The sequence below is a fragment of the Bos indicus x Bos taurus genome, chromosome 14 (genome assembly GCF_003369695.1).
Source record: "Bos indicus x Bos taurus breed Angus x Brahman F1 hybrid chromosome 14, Bos_hybrid_MaternalHap_v2.0, whole genome shotgun sequence".
Taxonomy (NCBI): Eukaryota; Metazoa; Chordata; class Mammalia; order Artiodactyla; family Bovidae; genus Bos; species Bos indicus x Bos taurus.
The window spans coordinates 65,253,981-65,272,192 of NC_040089.1; the positions used below are offsets into that span (position 1 = coordinate 65,253,981).

Consider the following 18,212-nt stretch of genomic DNA (forward strand, 5'->3'; position numbering starts at 1 on the left):
TTCTTGTCTGGAAAATTCCATGGCGACAGGAGTCTGGTGGGCTGCAGTTCATGGGGTTGCAAAGAGCTGGACAAAACTGAGCACACGCATACACACATGCTGTAATGTGGATGAACCTTGAAAATATGCTAAGTATAAGAAGCCAGGTGAAATAGGTCACATAATTCAAGTGGGAAATGAAGAGGAACCAGACAATAAGAACAAGAAACAGAGAAAAAAGAGAAACCCAGAGAAGTGGCATATGGAAGAAAGTATTTCAAGGAATAGTGATCAACATTTAAATTATTGCTGCCAAATTAAAAAAATAAGGACTGCCAGCTGAATGTAACAATATTTAGATTACCAGTAATTTGGACAAGCTCAGTTTCAATGGAGTAGGGGGAGCAAAAGACTGAATGAAATGCATTCAGAAACAGGAAGAGAAGAAATGGAGATGATACGTATAAAATGATTCTTTTGAGAAATTTTATTGCACAGGGCAAATAAATATAGTGGTAGCTGTTGAGGAGAAAGTGGGATCCAAAGAAAGTTTTGTTTGTTTGCTTTCCTAAGACAAGAGACAGCAGGTTTACAGCCTGGGAAGAATGATCCAGCAGAGAGGGAAAAAGTGAATGATACAAGTGAATGAGTACAGATTTACTGCAGTGATATTCTTGAATAGGGAGAAGAGGGTATCTAGTGACTCACCGTTAGATAGTAGCATGGTTATTTCATCTATAGTAACTTGAAAGCAGAGAACTGTAAAGATACTGCAAGGGAAGTTATGGTTGTGCACTTGAGTGTGTGTATGATAGCTTCTTCTCATAGCTTCATTTTTTTTTTTTTTTTCAGAGAAGCAGGAAGCAAAATCATTATCCATGAAAGGGATTTCAAGGAGCTGAGTGTCACTGATGGAGAACAGTTTGAGGAAAGGATAAAATGAGAAACAGTGGTTTAAGGACAGTGCTTCTCAAATTTGAACGTGCTTAAAAGTCACCTGGGGAACTGTATTAACATGCAGGTTATGATTCTATGGATCTAGTGTGTAGCCTGAGATGGTGCAGTTCTAACAAGCCCCCATATGATGCTAATATAAGCAAGAATAGGAGAGCACAGGATAAAGAGACTAGCGGAGGAAAAGGAACGATTACAAAGAAGCAGTAAGATCCTTTTTAGATGCTGCTGCTGTTTAGTCACTGAGTCGTGGGCAACTCTTTGCCACCCCATGGACTGCAGCCCCTCCAGGCTCCTCTATCCATGGGATTTCCCAGGCAAGAATACTGGAGTGGGTAGCTATTTCCTTCTCCAGGAGATCTTCCACACCCAGGGACTGAACCTGGGTCTCCTACGGGGCAGGCAGACTCTTTACCACTGAGTCACCTGGGAAGCCCGCTTTTAGAACAGTGGTCACAAAATTACATTAAGACAGTCAACATGACTATGTATTTTTCTGATTTCAAAGAGTTGTTACCTGGAACAACAACAACAACAAATCTCACTTTAAATGGCTATTGTTTTCATTATATATAAATGTAAAAAAGGGTTAAGCTATGATTCTTAACTTTCAGGTGGCAAAATAAACATAATTGCACTTTTCATGTACTAGGCACTACTCTAAAAACTTTTAAGGCTTTGCTGCTAAGTTGCTTCAGTCGTGTCTGACTCTGCGCGACCCCAGAGACAGCAGCCCACCAGGCTCCGCCGTCCCTGGGATTCTCCAGGCAAGAACACTGGAGTGGGTTGCCATTTCCTTCTCCAATGCATGAAAGTGAAAAGTGAAAGTGAAGTCGCTTAGTTGTGTCCGACTCTTCGCGACCCCAGGGACTGCAGCCGACCAGGCTCCTCTGTCCATGGGATTTTCCAAACAAAAGTATTGGAGTGGGTTGCCATTGCCTTCTCCGTTTAAGGCTTTACCTCATTAATTTTAACAACAACCCAAGGAAATAAGTGATACACTAAACTCATTTTATAGATGTTAAAATTGAGTCCTAAATAACACATGTTGAAGATCACAGAAGCAATTAAGCTCAGAAGATAGGATTTAAAACCAGGTCTATTTGACTATACAGCCCCACAATTATAATCTCGGGTCTATAATACTTCTCAAAGAAGTCATCTCTTCCAAGTATCCACTAACGGGTTTTTTATAAAATATATAATTCAACTAAATAGCCTATTTTCCCCATAACACTTAAGTTTTAAGTCTTATTATTTCTTCCACATACACTTAAAATTTTACTGGAACCTCCTCTAGCTTCTGTCTTTTTTAACTGTATGTTTGTTCACATTATTTTCCATTTTCTAGTGCTATGCAACAGGCTGTGACTAGATTTTTTACTATTTACAGTAAATATTTTTAAATGATAGTGAAAAGACATCCTATTTTGGAGTCAAAATAAAGTGTAAGTCTGTATCTATTTTGAGCTAAAAGCCTTATTTATAAACAGTCTGTTAAAGTATAATTTATGTTTCTTTAAAGCTACTCAACTAAACTATGATTGGTAAATAGGGTAATGAGATCAGCATACATAACCAAAAGGTTATATTGATTCATACACAACTTTTCTCAGTACATTTCAAGGCTATCAGCTTTCTCACCATGAATGAGAAAGCTTCAGTAACATTATGATGTGAAAAGGCTGATAATTCCATGGAAGAGCTTTTCTCCCACACAGACAGTGAGTGATTCAGAATCTTCCTGATCACTAGATCTTCCATATGTTAAGCTATCTGAAGATGGGAGTGCAGATAAAGATGCTAAGACATTTATCCTAAGCATAAAAAAATATAAAAGTCTACATACTGATTCAGAGTTTTTCATTTTGAGGAGAATGGTCACTCTTAAAAGCAAATTTTCTCAAAGGTTTACATCTCAAACAAATTATGAGACCCAAACCTTAAGGCTACTTTGACAATGACGCTGATTACAATTGTCAGAGGAGACTTAACGATGGTATTCTCACCAAAACTTTTAGTTTGGTAACTCTGGTTACCAGAGTAACCAGTACTCTGGTTATAAAGTTCTATATACATGTACACACACATATGCACATGTATGTAACTGCTTCTACTCCAATTTTCCCTAAAAGCCCTTTTAAAAGTATATGCCAAATGGAAGATTTCTTTAGGAATGAGTGTATGGCATTATGGCAGAAATGCTTCTGCTGTAGAATGCCTTTACATGCATGCATTTGCATGCGTGTGTCCCATACACAAACACATGCAAATGTATATGTGTGATATTATTTGCAGGATCCTCTGATAAATTTTCAATTTATTTCCCATTTCAATAATCGTGATCTATTAACTCTGAATTACTTGTAATCTTAAATATATATACACATATGCATACATACATATGCATATGTGTATGACATGTATATATGTAAATGCAGAGACAGAAAAAAAGAGTAAGAAAAGGGAAGGCGATAGGGAGAGAAAGACAGCAGACACTTACTATGTATCTGTCACTATTCTAGGCCTGACCATGAGATAGTATTTCAAAAGGATATGATATTAAAAAAATCACCTAAAATGATAACTTTATATATCTAATGATTAGATAACAAAGATAGTCTCAACAGACAATAACCATATATAATGGCACTAGAACCATCAAATGGTTCTTAGGGAAGACTCACTCTACACTAAATGACCCTCTTTACTCATCGTACATGATTAACAGGGACTTCCTAATTTATATGTGACCATTCTTCCCTTGTTTTTCCATTAGACCGCATAGCTATCTTCAATCACCCATTCAATCAACATTCATCAGGCACTACAATAGGAGCTGAAGTTACAAAGACATAGTTAAAACAGAATCACTGCCCTAACCAATGTTTAGTAAAGAAACTGTAGTAAACAAATAAGAGCAATGCCCAAGAATGTACAAAGTTTAATGAAAACCAAGAGGTACAGAAAGCTTTGAAGTCAAAGGTGTAGGACTGAATCAGGCATTGACACCAACTTTAAGTTCCTGATGTTATCATTTCACTGCATATATTTTCTTAAAGTCAAATGAGATTAACACCACATAATGTATAGAGCTGTTCTGAAGACTGAATGAGACACTTTATAAAATTACTGGTACACAGAAAACAAAAAGTCACAGTTACTGCAATCATTATCATCGCTGTCATCAAAACCACAGCTTAGGGATGAAATGAGATGAAGAACTAAAAATAGTTCTGTCTTTAGATTTTTCAGAACTAGACATGTCATTTACCAGCAACAAAAGCTTCTTGAATTACCGGGTTAAGGTAACAAATCCCACAAAATGTCTTCCAAGAAACAGATGTACAGGAAGAAAAACTCAGCATCTTGGGGGTTGGGGTGGGGTGGGGATACAGTACTGATAGATACATTCAAGAAATGAAAATCCCGTAGAATCAAAATTACTAATAGTGAGGAGTTCCTTAATCAAGTCAGTCTTTATAGGAGGGCCTGGAGGACACCAGTATCTACATATGCCCAAAGGCAGCTTCCCTGGTGGCTCAGACAGCAAAAAACCTGCCTGCAATTCGGGAGACCCAGGTTTGATTTCTGGGTCAGGAAGATTTCCTGGTGTAGGAAATGGCAACCCACTCCAGTATTCTTGCCTGAAGAATTCCATAAATGGAGGATCCTGGTGGGCTACAGTCCATGGGGTTGCAAAAAGTTGGACACAACTGAGTGACTAACACTTTCACTTTCAAAGGCAGCCATACCAAATAGCACACCTTTTCATCCACTTGTATTCAATGTATGTCTTCATGATAGTTGAAGGAGAATTACTCTGTCCCTAAACTGATAAAATCTGAGTAGGCCAATTCTGCACGTTAGGAAACCAGGGTGCACAAACCTCACTTATCTAATAAGCCAAGGATGCAAAAGACTGACAATCCTGGATGTTATTCTCCAAAAGTTGTCTTAATTAGGATCAGCATGGGTTAACAGGTGTACCAGAAGTACAACTCTGATATCCCTCCTTCATGGGAGATGCTGTTCTGATATTCTGCTATAGAGACTGCCTGCAATCCTGCCCCTCCCCACTCTGTGTTTCCGTTCTAAGAAGGGGTCAGCAAATACAGTCTGCAAGCCAAATTCAGTGTATCTTCTTTTGTACAGATAAACTAAGAAAGACTTTAACATTTTTTTAAAAGTTGAAAAAGTTCAGAAGAAAATATTGTTTGAAAATTATACTAAATTCAAATTTTGGTGTCTGTAATAGCGTTTGACTGGAACACAGCACATTCATTCATTTACATACTGCCTCCAGCTGCTTTCCTGTTACCATAGCAAAATCCAGTAACTGAAACAGAGACCTATGGTCTGCAAAATCTAAAATGTTTATTACGTGGCCTTTTGTAAAGAGTCTGCCAACCCCTGATGTGAGACAATGTATGAGAGGTATGGCTCCGAACCCCAACACTGAGGGGCACTGAATGCCTATCCATTCCTTATAATGCAGTGAGTGTCCAGTGGATTTCATAATAAGACTCTGTTGGTAAGATCACTCTGAAGTCCATTTCCGATAATAATACCAGGTCATAGCCATCATTTGCCAAGCATTTACTACTATATGCCAGGTATTATCATTTTCATTATATGAATGAGGAAACTGTATGAGTGGTGGTAATTTGTTCAAGTTAACTATAGATAGTAAATCAATCCTAGTATTATCGCCCGTAGGCATAAACAACTGCCTGAAATAAGAGTACAGAGAGTAAAAAAAAAAAAAAAAAAAAACTGGAAGTAATGATCTGCCTCAAAACAAAATAATTTTCCACAATGATGTGGAAAATGATGAAATAATGAATACTTTATGGAAAACAAAATCAATGTCCCTGAGAGGAAGGGACAATAACCAATGAAACCTTTTGAAAGAACAAACAAAACTGGCTCCCATTGTTTGTTTCCTTATTTCTGTCGGTGGTACCACAATTCTGCCAATTTTCTAAGTAATATAACAGACTACTTATACCACCTTTTGCTCTTACCAGTAGATCATACCCAAGTAGTCATAAATCTAGAAGAAAAAGATCATCAGAAAAGAATATATATCTTTATTCTCAAATTATACCCTTCCTATTCTTAAAATATTAACATTTTCACATTTTGATTTCTGAATGAAGGAGATTTTAAATAGTAACTTTAAACTTTTTTCTTATTTGAAAAAGTTAAGAAACTTGGTATCCAAAAAAAGAAAGCAATATAAACTTATAGTACGAAGTCTTCATTGTCTTAGTTGTAATATCTTCAAGTTTACAAAATAATGTTTTGAAAGAATAAAACAGTGTTTTTTTCCGTGTAGGCAAGTAATACTAATGTGTGACTTTGATTGCACAATGATTCATAACCAAGAAGCCCAGCTTTTCAATTAGAATGAGCACACTTGAGTTATAATATCTTCAAGTTTACAAAATAATGTTTTGAAAGAATAAAACAGTGTTTTTTTCCGTGTAGGCAAGTAATACTAATGTGTGACTTTGATTGCACAATGATTCACAACCAAGAAGCCCAGCTTTTCAATTAGAATGAGCACACTGCTAATATGATTAACCCACATATTAAACTAGATACATTCTATTTAACTCTGTACTTATTCTTTATTTCTATTACAAATACTCACTGTTGAGCAACAGTCAACTTTGGTAATTTACATTTAAAAAATAAGTGTACATTTTAAAATCACCCATAGGACTCAGTATATCTAGTATACCTTCATTATGATACCCACGTTCTTGTGCTTCTTATCCTTTATATTTATCCATCATCATTAGCACGGCTTTTTTTTTTAAGAAATTACACTGAATATAACTGATATATTCACTTTACAGCCAAATTAGAAAAGCCTAGATATATTTTAACAGAGAAAAATATTAAGGATCCAGCTGTTCAAAATAAAAAAAAGTATAAAATAAATCATTGAGAGAAAATATTCTAGCTTTTAAGAATATGTTACTTTAAAAAGTCAGTGTTATCTCATGATTATAAAATTTTATTCAAGAAATAGCAAAAATATTTTAATTTGCAAAGAACTATATTTTTAAAGTGAGTTTATATTCTACATGTTACAAGAGTAATCAAGACAAAGTTCAACAAATACACCATACGTAAATACTTATTTCTAAAGATATGACTTACTTTATAATAATATTAAATAATTCACAAAAAAAGTATTATCTACCAGAGTAATCTCAAATATTATTACTACATACTATAAAAACTATTTTGTTACATATGGCCAAGAATTTGAAGTACTTCAATCTATTATTATCACAACTGGAAAGATCTCAAATTAAAAATTTTACTGGGATGCTAAAGATTAGATAGTAAGTATCCAATGATGAGAATGTGTATTTGCTTTGGAAAGATAACTGCCAAACTGATGTCTTCCTTGCTTATCCTCTCCTGATGATCAAGATGTACATAATGACAGGACACTAATAGTAAATGGCACAGTACAGCAAACACCACAAGGTGGTGCTAATATCCTCTCATAACTGGCTGGATAGACCACTTAGCTAGTCTTCAGATGTGGGCTAAGGTGATGCTCTGCAACCCACAAGGTGGCTACCCAACCACAACATTCTCTGGTCTAAGAGAAAAAGCAAATCATTAACAATTCACATGGTTTTTATTATTTGTTGTAGAAAAAAATTTGAATTTATAATCCTCTAGACTTAACATCTGGACATTTTTCCCATTTAGTTACAATATATTACATGAAAAGAACGTAAGTCTATGAGCAACTACATTTACAATTGCTGTTTAGTCACTATCTTGTATCTGACTTTTTGACCCCACGAATTGTAGGCTGCCAGGCCCCTTTGTCCATGGGATTTTCCAGGCAAGAAGACTGAAGTGGGTAGCCATTTCCTTCTCCAGGGGATCTTCCTGACCCAGGGATTGAGCCTGGATCTCCTGCACTGGCAGGCAGATTCTGACCACTGAGCCACAAGGGAAGCCCCAAAGCATGCACTGATTTTACACTACTATCAGATAAAATTAGTACTTTATCAATTAGTAACTTTATCAGTAAGTTTCTTAGGTGGACACCAGCACAAGTGACAACGAAACAGTTCAGTATCTGAAAACCCATATTCATAATTGCCAAAATCTGGTTCCCAAATTAGCACTTTCCCTCATTTCTGAATACATACTCATCTTAATGTAATGGACTCTTAGAAAAACAGTTTCCCACAATGTAGGTTCTAAAAACACTAAACCAATTGCTAAAGTCTCCCTTCCTTGAATTGCCTTTAGTCAGACAAACACACAGATGGATGGCAAGCTGGAATGGAGGATGAAAGAATGAAAGGAAGGGTAGAAAGAGCGAGGGAGGGAAGGAAAACAGACGGAAGGGTGAGAGAAAGGGAGGAAAGCAACAGGCTGGCTCCAGAAACACAACTGCAATTCAGAATAGAGAAAGAGAGTTGCTAGAGAGAGTCCACATAACATAAATATATATGCTGTACTGGGCATGTATATGAAGCTTTATATATACAAAGTAAGTAGTGAGAGACTTTATTTTTGGGGGCTCCAAAATCACTGCAAATGGTGACTACAGCCATTAAATTAAAAGATGCTTACTCCTTGGAAGAAAAGCTATGACCAACTTAGACAGCATATTAAAAAGCAGAAATATTACTTTGCCAACAAAGGTCCATCTAGTCAAAGCTATGGTTTTTCCAGTAGTCATGTATGGATGTGAGAGTTGGACTAGAAAGAAAGCTGAGCGCCAAAGAATGAATGCTTTTGAACTGTGGTGTTGGAGAAGACTCTTGAGAGTCCCTTGGACTACAAGGAGATCCAACCAGTCCATCCTAAAGGAAATCAGTTCTGAATATTCATTGGAAGGACTGATGCTGAAGCTGAAACTCCAATACTTTGTACCCCTGATGCAAAGAGCTAACCCTGATGCTGGGAAAGATTGAAGGAGGGAGGAGAAGGGGATGACAGAGGATGAGATGGTTGGATGGCATCACCGACTAGATGGACATGACTTTGAATAACTCTGGGAGTTGGTGATGGACAGGGAGGCCTGGTGTGCTGCAGTCCATTGGGTCACAAAGAGTCGGACACTACTGAGTGACTGAAATGAACTGAACTGAAATAATGCCCGCTGTCCAAATGGGTTTTAGAGAAGAAAGCTGCCCAAGATCATAAAAGGATTATCAGACTTCAAAGACTCTTTCATTATTCCATAAAATAATCATGCTAATTTCGATGAAGATAGTGTAGCAACAAAGTAGCAACTATGTGCCAAGCATTTTATGTTTCTCAGTTAAACCACACAACAATCCTAAAAGCTATTATTGTTTTCTATGTTACAGATTAGAAAACTACAGCACAGAGAGGTTGAGTGACTTTCCCAACGTCCCACCACTATTAAATGGTAAAGCTAGGATTGGAATCTAAGCAATGTGGCCATAATAAGTCTGCCACTTACCCACTTCACAATATTGCCACTCATAAAATACCAAATTATTTCCTTTGGGAATAAAATAAATAGCTATTTAATGAGGAGTAAAAGAAAAAAAACTTTTATTAAGTATATAAAATGAATAAAAAAAACCAATGCTACAACAGATCCTATGGACAGGGTCATCGAAGAGCATGAAATTGCAATAGGAACATACAATTCATCAGCTTGAAAAACATAAAAACACTTAAAAACCACAAAATAAGATATAAAAAAGTAAACTGGTTAATTATCAATGACTAAAGAAAACTAAAATAACTATAAAAACAATATAAGATATCAGAAAGGGTAAAGTATGATTAATTACAAACAACAGCTGACATTAAATGTTTTTTAAACAGCACTCACTTCAGATACAGCAGACTGGGACAATCACTAGAGAAAAGGTAGATTTTACCTGATTCTTTTTGGACAGAGAGGTTTGGAGAGGTGAGAAGGAGGGATAAAGGACATCCTGAGTATTTTAATATATAAGCAAAAAGTATGGATGCAGGAAAGTGAAAATTGTATTCAGGAGTAGTGTTTTGCATAGAAAATGTTAACAGAGAAAAGCTGAATAGGCTTTACTCTTCTTCAAATAGTCCTCAAAGCCTGGAGATGAGTAACATATCCATGTTTCTAGCTAGTTAAAAACATATTCTATAAAAAATACATCAGAAAGCATAAAAAAACGATTACAAATTATATGAAAAACCAATCAAAATAAAAATTGGCTGACTGGAACAGAAAGGAAAGAAAGAGAGACAGAAATGAAAGAACTAATGGGGAAAACCTAGAAGAAATTATTAAGTCAACCAATTTGCCATTCATAAAATACTCAAAAGCTGCATTAGAGATTCTCTAAGGTATTTAATTTTAAGTCATAGCTTCATACAGAACATGTAATAAAATTATAAAACTAAAGTTCATATTTTAAAATTACTTTATCATTAAAGGTAGGTAAAGTTATTTGATATCTTTGTGGGGGAGAGAGGATAATGGAGAATTTATTAAAATAATCAATGTGGTACTTCATAAGAAACTCCTAAACATACTATTTCATTTAAATCTCAGACCCCATGAGAAGTTACTTTACAGAAGAAGGAACATAGTCAATGAAGTATAGCGACAAATCCTAATTTATATTAAACCTGAAAATGCTAAGATTCAAAGCTAGTTTTCCAGACTTCAATCTGAAAACACAATTTCACTGTTGCCATTTGGTTTCTAATTTCATTACAAGAAAACTTATAGGGCAAGCAAGTGGAGTTTCTAAAAATTATGAACAGTAGCACTTGGACAAAATACACTAGTATTACATGGATAGCACACCTAGCCCTAAAGCAGTGACTGATAAAATCTTCCATGCAATAGGTAAGTACTGGGTGTCATCTATATGCTAACCACCACTGTAGACACTGGAGATATAGTAGTTAGTAGAGAAATAAACAAAAACAGGAAAATATCATCTAGTGATAAGTATAATTCAGAGAATTATAATAAAGTTATAGGGGAAAAATGAGTGACTCCTTAATACTGAGTGGTCATGGAATACCTTTCTATGAAGCTGACCTGTAAGCTGACACAGAGGCAGCCAACTGCAAAGCAGGAAGACCACCATTCCAAACAGAAGGCACAGCTAGAACAGCCCTAAACAGAAATATAAAGGCAGTGTAGCCAAAACAGAGTGAAAAAGAAGCAGAGTCACAGATTTGGTGAGAGGCAGGTAGGGGATTTTTAAGTTAGAAGAAGCAGTTGGAATTTTCTATTCTCAATATGATAAAAGAGGGTGGAGAATAGCATTAATTTATTATTAAGGAGGAAAAAAATATCAATTGTGTATAAAGAATACAGCAGAACAAACTTGGAAGCAGACACACCAGGTAAAGTTATAGTAGTCTAGGAGCTCTTAACCTTTTCCCCACCCCAAGTACCTGAAGGAAATTACACACTCCAACAAATAGCAGCAGTGGAGAAGAAATGCTGATAAAACTGCTTCCTCTCTTTCAGAGGATCTACTCTAGAAGGACTAGAGTAGGTAGTGTAGGTCGGTAGCATTCTCCACTGTTAACTCTCAACTTCCCTTCTCTCATGACGGGACATTTTCTCCTTTCTTTGTTCTGTTCTTTTCCTCTGCCTAGCCTAAAAGTCCACTTTGGATACTACTCCATCAGAATTAGATTTTTGTCTCAAAAGACCACTGAAATTACCTGAATTCAACATTCTTGGTACTTTAATAAAGTTCCGATTCTGGACAGAGGCAACTAAAAAAAAGACATCTTCACAAACGGATTTCTAATTTGTCTTATATAAGAAAACTCTAAAGATAATGTAGACTATAATAGGCAATTTTCATGTAAAAAATTCAATTTTGACATGCTTTCTGGATACAGGCAAATTTTTATCCAGTTTCAAAATAAATATTTAAAGATGAAATTCAAATTCCCAGCATAAGAACACACTAAAAACATCTATGAAAATTAAAACCACTCTCCGGAATCTGATGAAATATCCAATTTTAGTTTATTTCATTTCTTTGAATCCTAAGATATCTATTTGCTATTGTTTAGAAAGCAAAGACTTTGAAATATAAAATGAAGAGAAGTAGCAAGCTCACAAAAATGATTTTACCCCAAAATTGTAAGTTCTCAATTACTAACAGTAAAAATTCTCATTTTTCAGCTTAACCAAACGTTTCCTAACACTAATTCTTAGAAAGCAATCTGTGTTGCTATATCTATTTCTCTTAACAAAAACTCTTTAATTGTTACGGCATGTTCATTAGGAAACTAAACTGTGGGCTGAAATGACTTTTAAGTCAAATCTCATTTTCTCATACAAACAACGTTAAAATAACAGGGATTTTCTTGATCATGAAACTGATAATTTTGGAAATCAATATAATCATTTAATCAATTATAAGTGACATACCTATATACTATAAAACTTTTTAGAATTAAAAAAATCACATAAAATCAAACATAATATTATACAATAACATAGTGTACATTTCTAAGATCTTTTCTTGTTCTTCATAGTTGTTTTAACTGCCACAAATCATTAAGGAGCCTTCCACAAGAATACGGAATCCAGGACTTTTTTGGAAATATTTTCAATCACTTTCAAAAGAAAGACTTTGGGGGAAGACTCAGGTCATGTAAATGAAATGACAAGAAACAGATTCAGGAATGCCTTTAGTGCTATCTTTTCTTAATAAGTGATAACATTAGCAAAGGAGTACTGTGTATTCTGATGTTCTCAAAGATGTTTGCTATATTAAGACTGTCTCCTCAAAACAAGTTCTTCAATTTAAATCTTAGGTAGGCAGGTCTGCCTTTAAAATCAGTGAACTAATCTTTATTTATCATAAAATCAATCATTTTCCTTTAACCTCTTCATTACATGCTGCTATATAATGTCAAAGAACTAGAATCAGATCAGATCAGATCAGTCACTCAGTCGTGTCCGACTCTTTGAGACCCCATGAATCGCAGCACACCAGGCCTCCCTGTCCATCACCAACTCCCGGAGTTCACTCAGACTCACGTCCATTGAGTCAGTGATGCCATCCAGCCATCTCATCCTCTGTCGTCCCCTTCTCCTCTTGCCCCCAATCCCTCCCAGCATCAGAGTCTTTTCCAATGAGTCAACTCTTCGCATGAGGTGGCCAAAGTACTGGAGTTTTAGCTTTGGCATCATTCTTTCCAAAGAAATCCCAGGGCTGATCTCCTTCAGAATGGACTGATTGGATCTCCTTGAATACTAAAGGCTATTTCTCCTAGTTTCATATGATTAAATCTTTTATTATAAGGTTCTGTCATTCAGTTTTCCCTAGAATACTCATTAACACTGCTTTTCCTTTTTAATCAGCTTTTTTGCAGTACTGATATATGTGTGACTATCAAGAACAGAAGTACTTTTGTTTTTTTGCTTTTCACTAAATATATCAGATTATGCTCTTACTGCATAAAAGTATTGTGTTTTTTTGTTTTTTTTTTTTTTAATGTGGACCACTTTTAAAGACTTTACTAAATTTGTTACATTATTGCTTCCGTCATTTACATTCTGGGTTTTTGGCCATGAGGCATGTGGATCTTAGCTCCCTGACCAGGAATGGAACCCACACCCCCTGCATCAGAAGGTGAAATCTTAACCACCAGACTGTCAGGGAAGCCTTTGCAGAAAATTTTTAGAATCTGGCTTTTGGAATTTCTTAAAAGAAAAATCTGTTCTTCAAATTACATAAAAAATTATTTTCTTTTACTTGTTAGCCAAAGCAAGGTCAAGTTTTCTCAGTCATATATAATTTTTATCTTTTTAAGATTTAGCTTGTTTCTTATAACTCCCCATTTTTTCTAATTACTCTAAAAAGCTATTTGCAAACCAAGAGGTCCCTATTTCTATAGGAAGGCTGGAGAAACAAACTAAGGCTGAAAATAAGTTGATGAAACTCTTCAGAAAAGACACAAGACACTGGATGGTAACTTTATGTGTGTGAGGCCTACCTTCTACCAGTAACAGAGGAATGACAGGGCGGTGTAAGCTGTCAGCACCTAAACATCTGAAATTATTGGAAATAAAATCACTTAAGGGAAAGGCTGCTTATAATCTTCTGGGATAGCTTTGAAACCGGATGTTTTAAACTACAGAGGTAGATTTAGTTACTTCTACCATGTTTCATTTATAAATGTTGAGAATGCTAAGATGGCATCCACAATGAAGATGGCAGGAAAGAAAAATTCATCTGGCCTGTTATACAGAGTGAAACAAGTCAGAAAGAGGAAAACAAATATCATATATTAACACATAAATGGGGAATCTAGGAAAATGGTGTAATGAACCTATTTGCAGGGCAGCAACAGAGACTCAGACCTAGAGAATGGGCCTGTGGGCACAGTGGGGGAAGAAGAGGGTAGGACAAATTGAGAAAATAGCACTGACATATATACACTACCATGCGTAGAACAGATAGCTAATAAGAAGCTGCTATAACACAGGGAGCTCTACCTGGTGCTGTAATGACCCGGGGTTGGGGGTGGGGGCCGTGGGGAGAGCTTCAAGAGGAAGGGGATACATGTATACTTATGGCTGATTAGCACTGCTATACAGCAAAAACCAACACAACATTGTAAAGCAATTAATTTCTAATTAAAACTTTTTTTTTGAGAATTTTTAAAATAAGTTTTTACAAATAATGTATCCAAAGATTTTTGACCCACTACATACAGTAAGAATCTCGTTAAGAAAAATATACAGATTTTGATAAGAGTTTAAACTCTGAGAGAAAATTTAAAGCCTGATGCCAAGTCCTTAGATTGCTACTGCTTCAATTTCAAAAGACCAGTGGACAGAAATTTTAGTACACAGACTCCACTATGCTGTGGAGTTCCTTTTTTCCTGGGTCAGCCAGCTTTATTCTGCTTCATTAACCCCTTCTTTGCTCCTTGATGGATTCTGGAATCCAGTTTCCAGATTTTTGGATTTCCTTTAATAGGAAACTTCACAATCATTTCCTGGGGATTTTTTAAATTAAAAAAATCCATCTGACATAAGAATGATGGATTATAACCTTATACTAAAATGTGTTAAGTGCAGCTGAACTCCTCTATAACAAAGAACTGATCCCCCAGTCAGAACTGACCATTCTTTCAACAACACTTTCATCCCGTATACTACTACTACAGTGATTTGTAATAAGACATGTATTTTTCTCTCTGGATATTAAGATAGTCAAAGACTTTTCAATCACTACTATTGTAACAGGACTCATAACAAAAGTTTATTGACCATCACTTGCCAGTTCTCTTGAACACGCACATTTAATGTGAATAAATATTTAAACAATTAAAGTACATGTGATATTATGTAGTAAATATATAAATAAGATGCAATGAATATTTAGAGAAATATGATAGAGGAAACCACTAAGTTTCTCAGCGAGTGGATGCATTTTAAAGGAGGTAATATCTGATCTGGATCTAAAAAATTCAGTAAGGTGAATTCCCTGGTGGTTCAATGGTCAGAACTCCACATTCTCACGACTTAGGGCCCAGGTTGATGCCCTGGTCAGGGAACTAAGATTCCAGAAGCCACACACTATGACCAAATAATAATAATAAAATAAGATACCAAGGTATTAAAACACACAGACACACACACATACACACACGTATGGTTCAGGACCAAGAAAAGCAATGAATGTAAGCCAATCAAGAGAGTGAAAGTAAATAGGTGATATCACTCAATTAAATTTAGACTAAAATCCTGTGGGCAATAAGGATCCATAAGGTGAAAGAGTTACTGATCAGAACCTCTGTGGGAAGATGGATAAATAAGTGAAAGGGATTGATCAACAAAGGACAAAGAAACCTAACAAAAGCTACAAATACTGTGGAATAAACATTAGAAATAGTAACAGCATGAATACATTTAAGAACTCATGGTTGGCAAGTCACCTTATTTCAGAATGGTATTTTCAAATCAAGAATCTATTTTTCCAATAGAATAAATTATTTAAAGTACTGAAAGAGTGCGAGGCCCTTTTGTTCGGATGAGGGGAGGGCAGTTGGCCTGGGCCAGGTACGTCTTCAGGGAAGGGGTTCGACCAAGGTCACTGGGCTTGTTGCTTCTCTGGTCGCCACTCCCCTGGCTGGCCAGACAAGACTCGCCAGCAGTGCAGCAGCCATTCCTCTCGTGCTTGTGGGCGCTGCTCTGAGCAGTGTCACCCTTTATACCAGAAAGTTTGCGGGCACTATGGGGAAAAAGAAAACCAGATGAAAGTGGAGGGAGGTGCTAGAATAAGAGAAAGAAAATCTGTGGTGGAAAAAGTTCCAGACTGCCCAGTGGTACACGGCAAAGTGGTATACCTCCGAAGTGGAAGGGGTTCTCAGAGGACAATGCATGGAGCAGAAGAGAACCTGGAATGCCCTGGCCTCATTGCCAAGTTTCTGCATTTACAGAAGAAAGCACACAGGACAAATAAATCAGAGAGAGGTAAGCACAAAGCTGATTCTGATTCTGATTTGGAAAATAAGGTGGAAGACAGCAAACCAAACAAGAAGAAAGAAGAGTCAGAAAACCCATGAGGCTTTGCCCAGGGTTTGGAACTGGAACAGGCTACTGGAGCGACAGACTCCAGTGGAGAACTCATGCTTCAGGTGAATTGGAAATACTCTGATGCCACCGACTTGGTCCCTGCCAAGGTCAAGCACCCATAGATAGTCATATACCTCTGTAAGGAAAGGCTGACTTGGCATTCCTACCCCTCAGAGGATGATGACAAAACAATGACAGGAATTAACTCTCCTGAGTACCAGACCCTCTCACATCTGACTGTGGGTTTCAAGTGGGGGCAAGAAGGAGTTCTACTTGTCTTGACACCATAAAGATGGCTTGAGAAGATGTCCCTTGACGAGCCAGTATAGTTTCTGTGCTCTACAGCAGCCCAAGTGCTTTAAAGCTGTTCCATGCTACATAGTTTGCACGCCCATCCCTGTGGAGGGAAACAAGGGTCAGTGTTTCAAGGCAACCGATTCTGAACTTTGTTAAGAACAAAGGCCTTTCTATGAAGGACAAAACTTGCAGGATGGGATGTGGGAGAGCAGGAAACATCCACAACCCAGAGCCCCACTAGTGTGAATTCTGCAATTCTTACAGCAAAGCATGTGCACAGTTTTTGGCTAGTGTATTACTACTAGTGTATTATTTGGGGTGGAGCGGATGGGGTGTGAAAGAAGGGAGATAGGTTAGGATCACTTTTGTTAACATTTGGGAAAACAGTGAAACAAAGGAAAGAACCACTAATGATGACTGGATTCTGTGTCCAGTACTGCAGCCTTTCAAAAAACGTCATTGGCAACCTGAATGAGGATAGTGAAACACTGTTTAAAAGCTACAAATGCCTCAAACACAGAAGCTATGGTGTTCCCTGCCTGAGCTTAATGCTGTTCCCAACAATGGACTAAGCCAGTTAAGAAGTTACCAAAGCTGCCACTTGGGGGATGGAAACTGGTTGTGGAGGAAAAATCTTGTGAACACTGGCAGATCATTTTGTCTTAGAGGTGTTCATTCTTGAAACTGACAAGAAGACCCTTTCTTTTCCAATTATGAAGTTACAAATATCAGCTTCTCCATCCAAGCCACTGGATGAAATATTTTGGGAAGGGAAGAAGGTGGTATGGGCTTGCCTGGTGGCTCTGACAGTAAAGAATCTGCCTGCAATGCTGGAGTCCTTGGTTCAATCCCTGGGTTGGGATGATCCCCTGGAGGAGGGCATGGCAACCCACTCCAGGATTCTTGCCTGGAGAATCCCATGGACAGACGAGCCTGGCAGGCTACAGTCCATGGGGTTGCAGAGTCGGGCATGGCTGAGAGACTAAGGAGAAGCTCAAGAGGGTGGTATAGGAGGTAGGTGAGCAGAGAAAGACAAGGGCCAGTGCTCATAGGGTGGAAACTCTTGGAGCCTCTGTTTTTCAACTTTGAAACTATTGGGGCACGGTTCAGTTACTGACAGTACAACTTCAAGAGTAGAACGATTTCAAAAGCCCTGGTCTCAGGAGAAGATTTAATTTTCTTACTGGGGCAGTGGTTCACTTTAAAATAAAATAAAATTTTTAATCATAAGAATTAACTAAAACCCAAATGCTGTCTTGAATCATGAGATCCATCAGTTCCTGACATCATAGAGACCTGAATCTAGAAACCCACTGTTAACTTTTAGGCATCTGTTAGGTTTCTGTGAAAATTTTTGTTTAAATGTAAACTTCATATCAACACTGTCGGTTTT

General features: G+C 36.9%; 1 protein-coding gene and 1 pseudogene across 11 annotated transcripts in view; one reads left to right on the top strand and one right to left on the bottom strand.

Moving 5' to 3' along the window:
* The window catches only part of VPS13B (vacuolar protein sorting 13 homolog B), an 806,600-nt gene that overhangs the window by 502,776 nt on the left and 285,612 nt on the right, over window positions 1–18,212 (bottom strand). The window lies entirely within an intron of this gene.
* LOC113904486 lies at window positions 15,336–17,451 on the top strand (annotated as a pseudogene).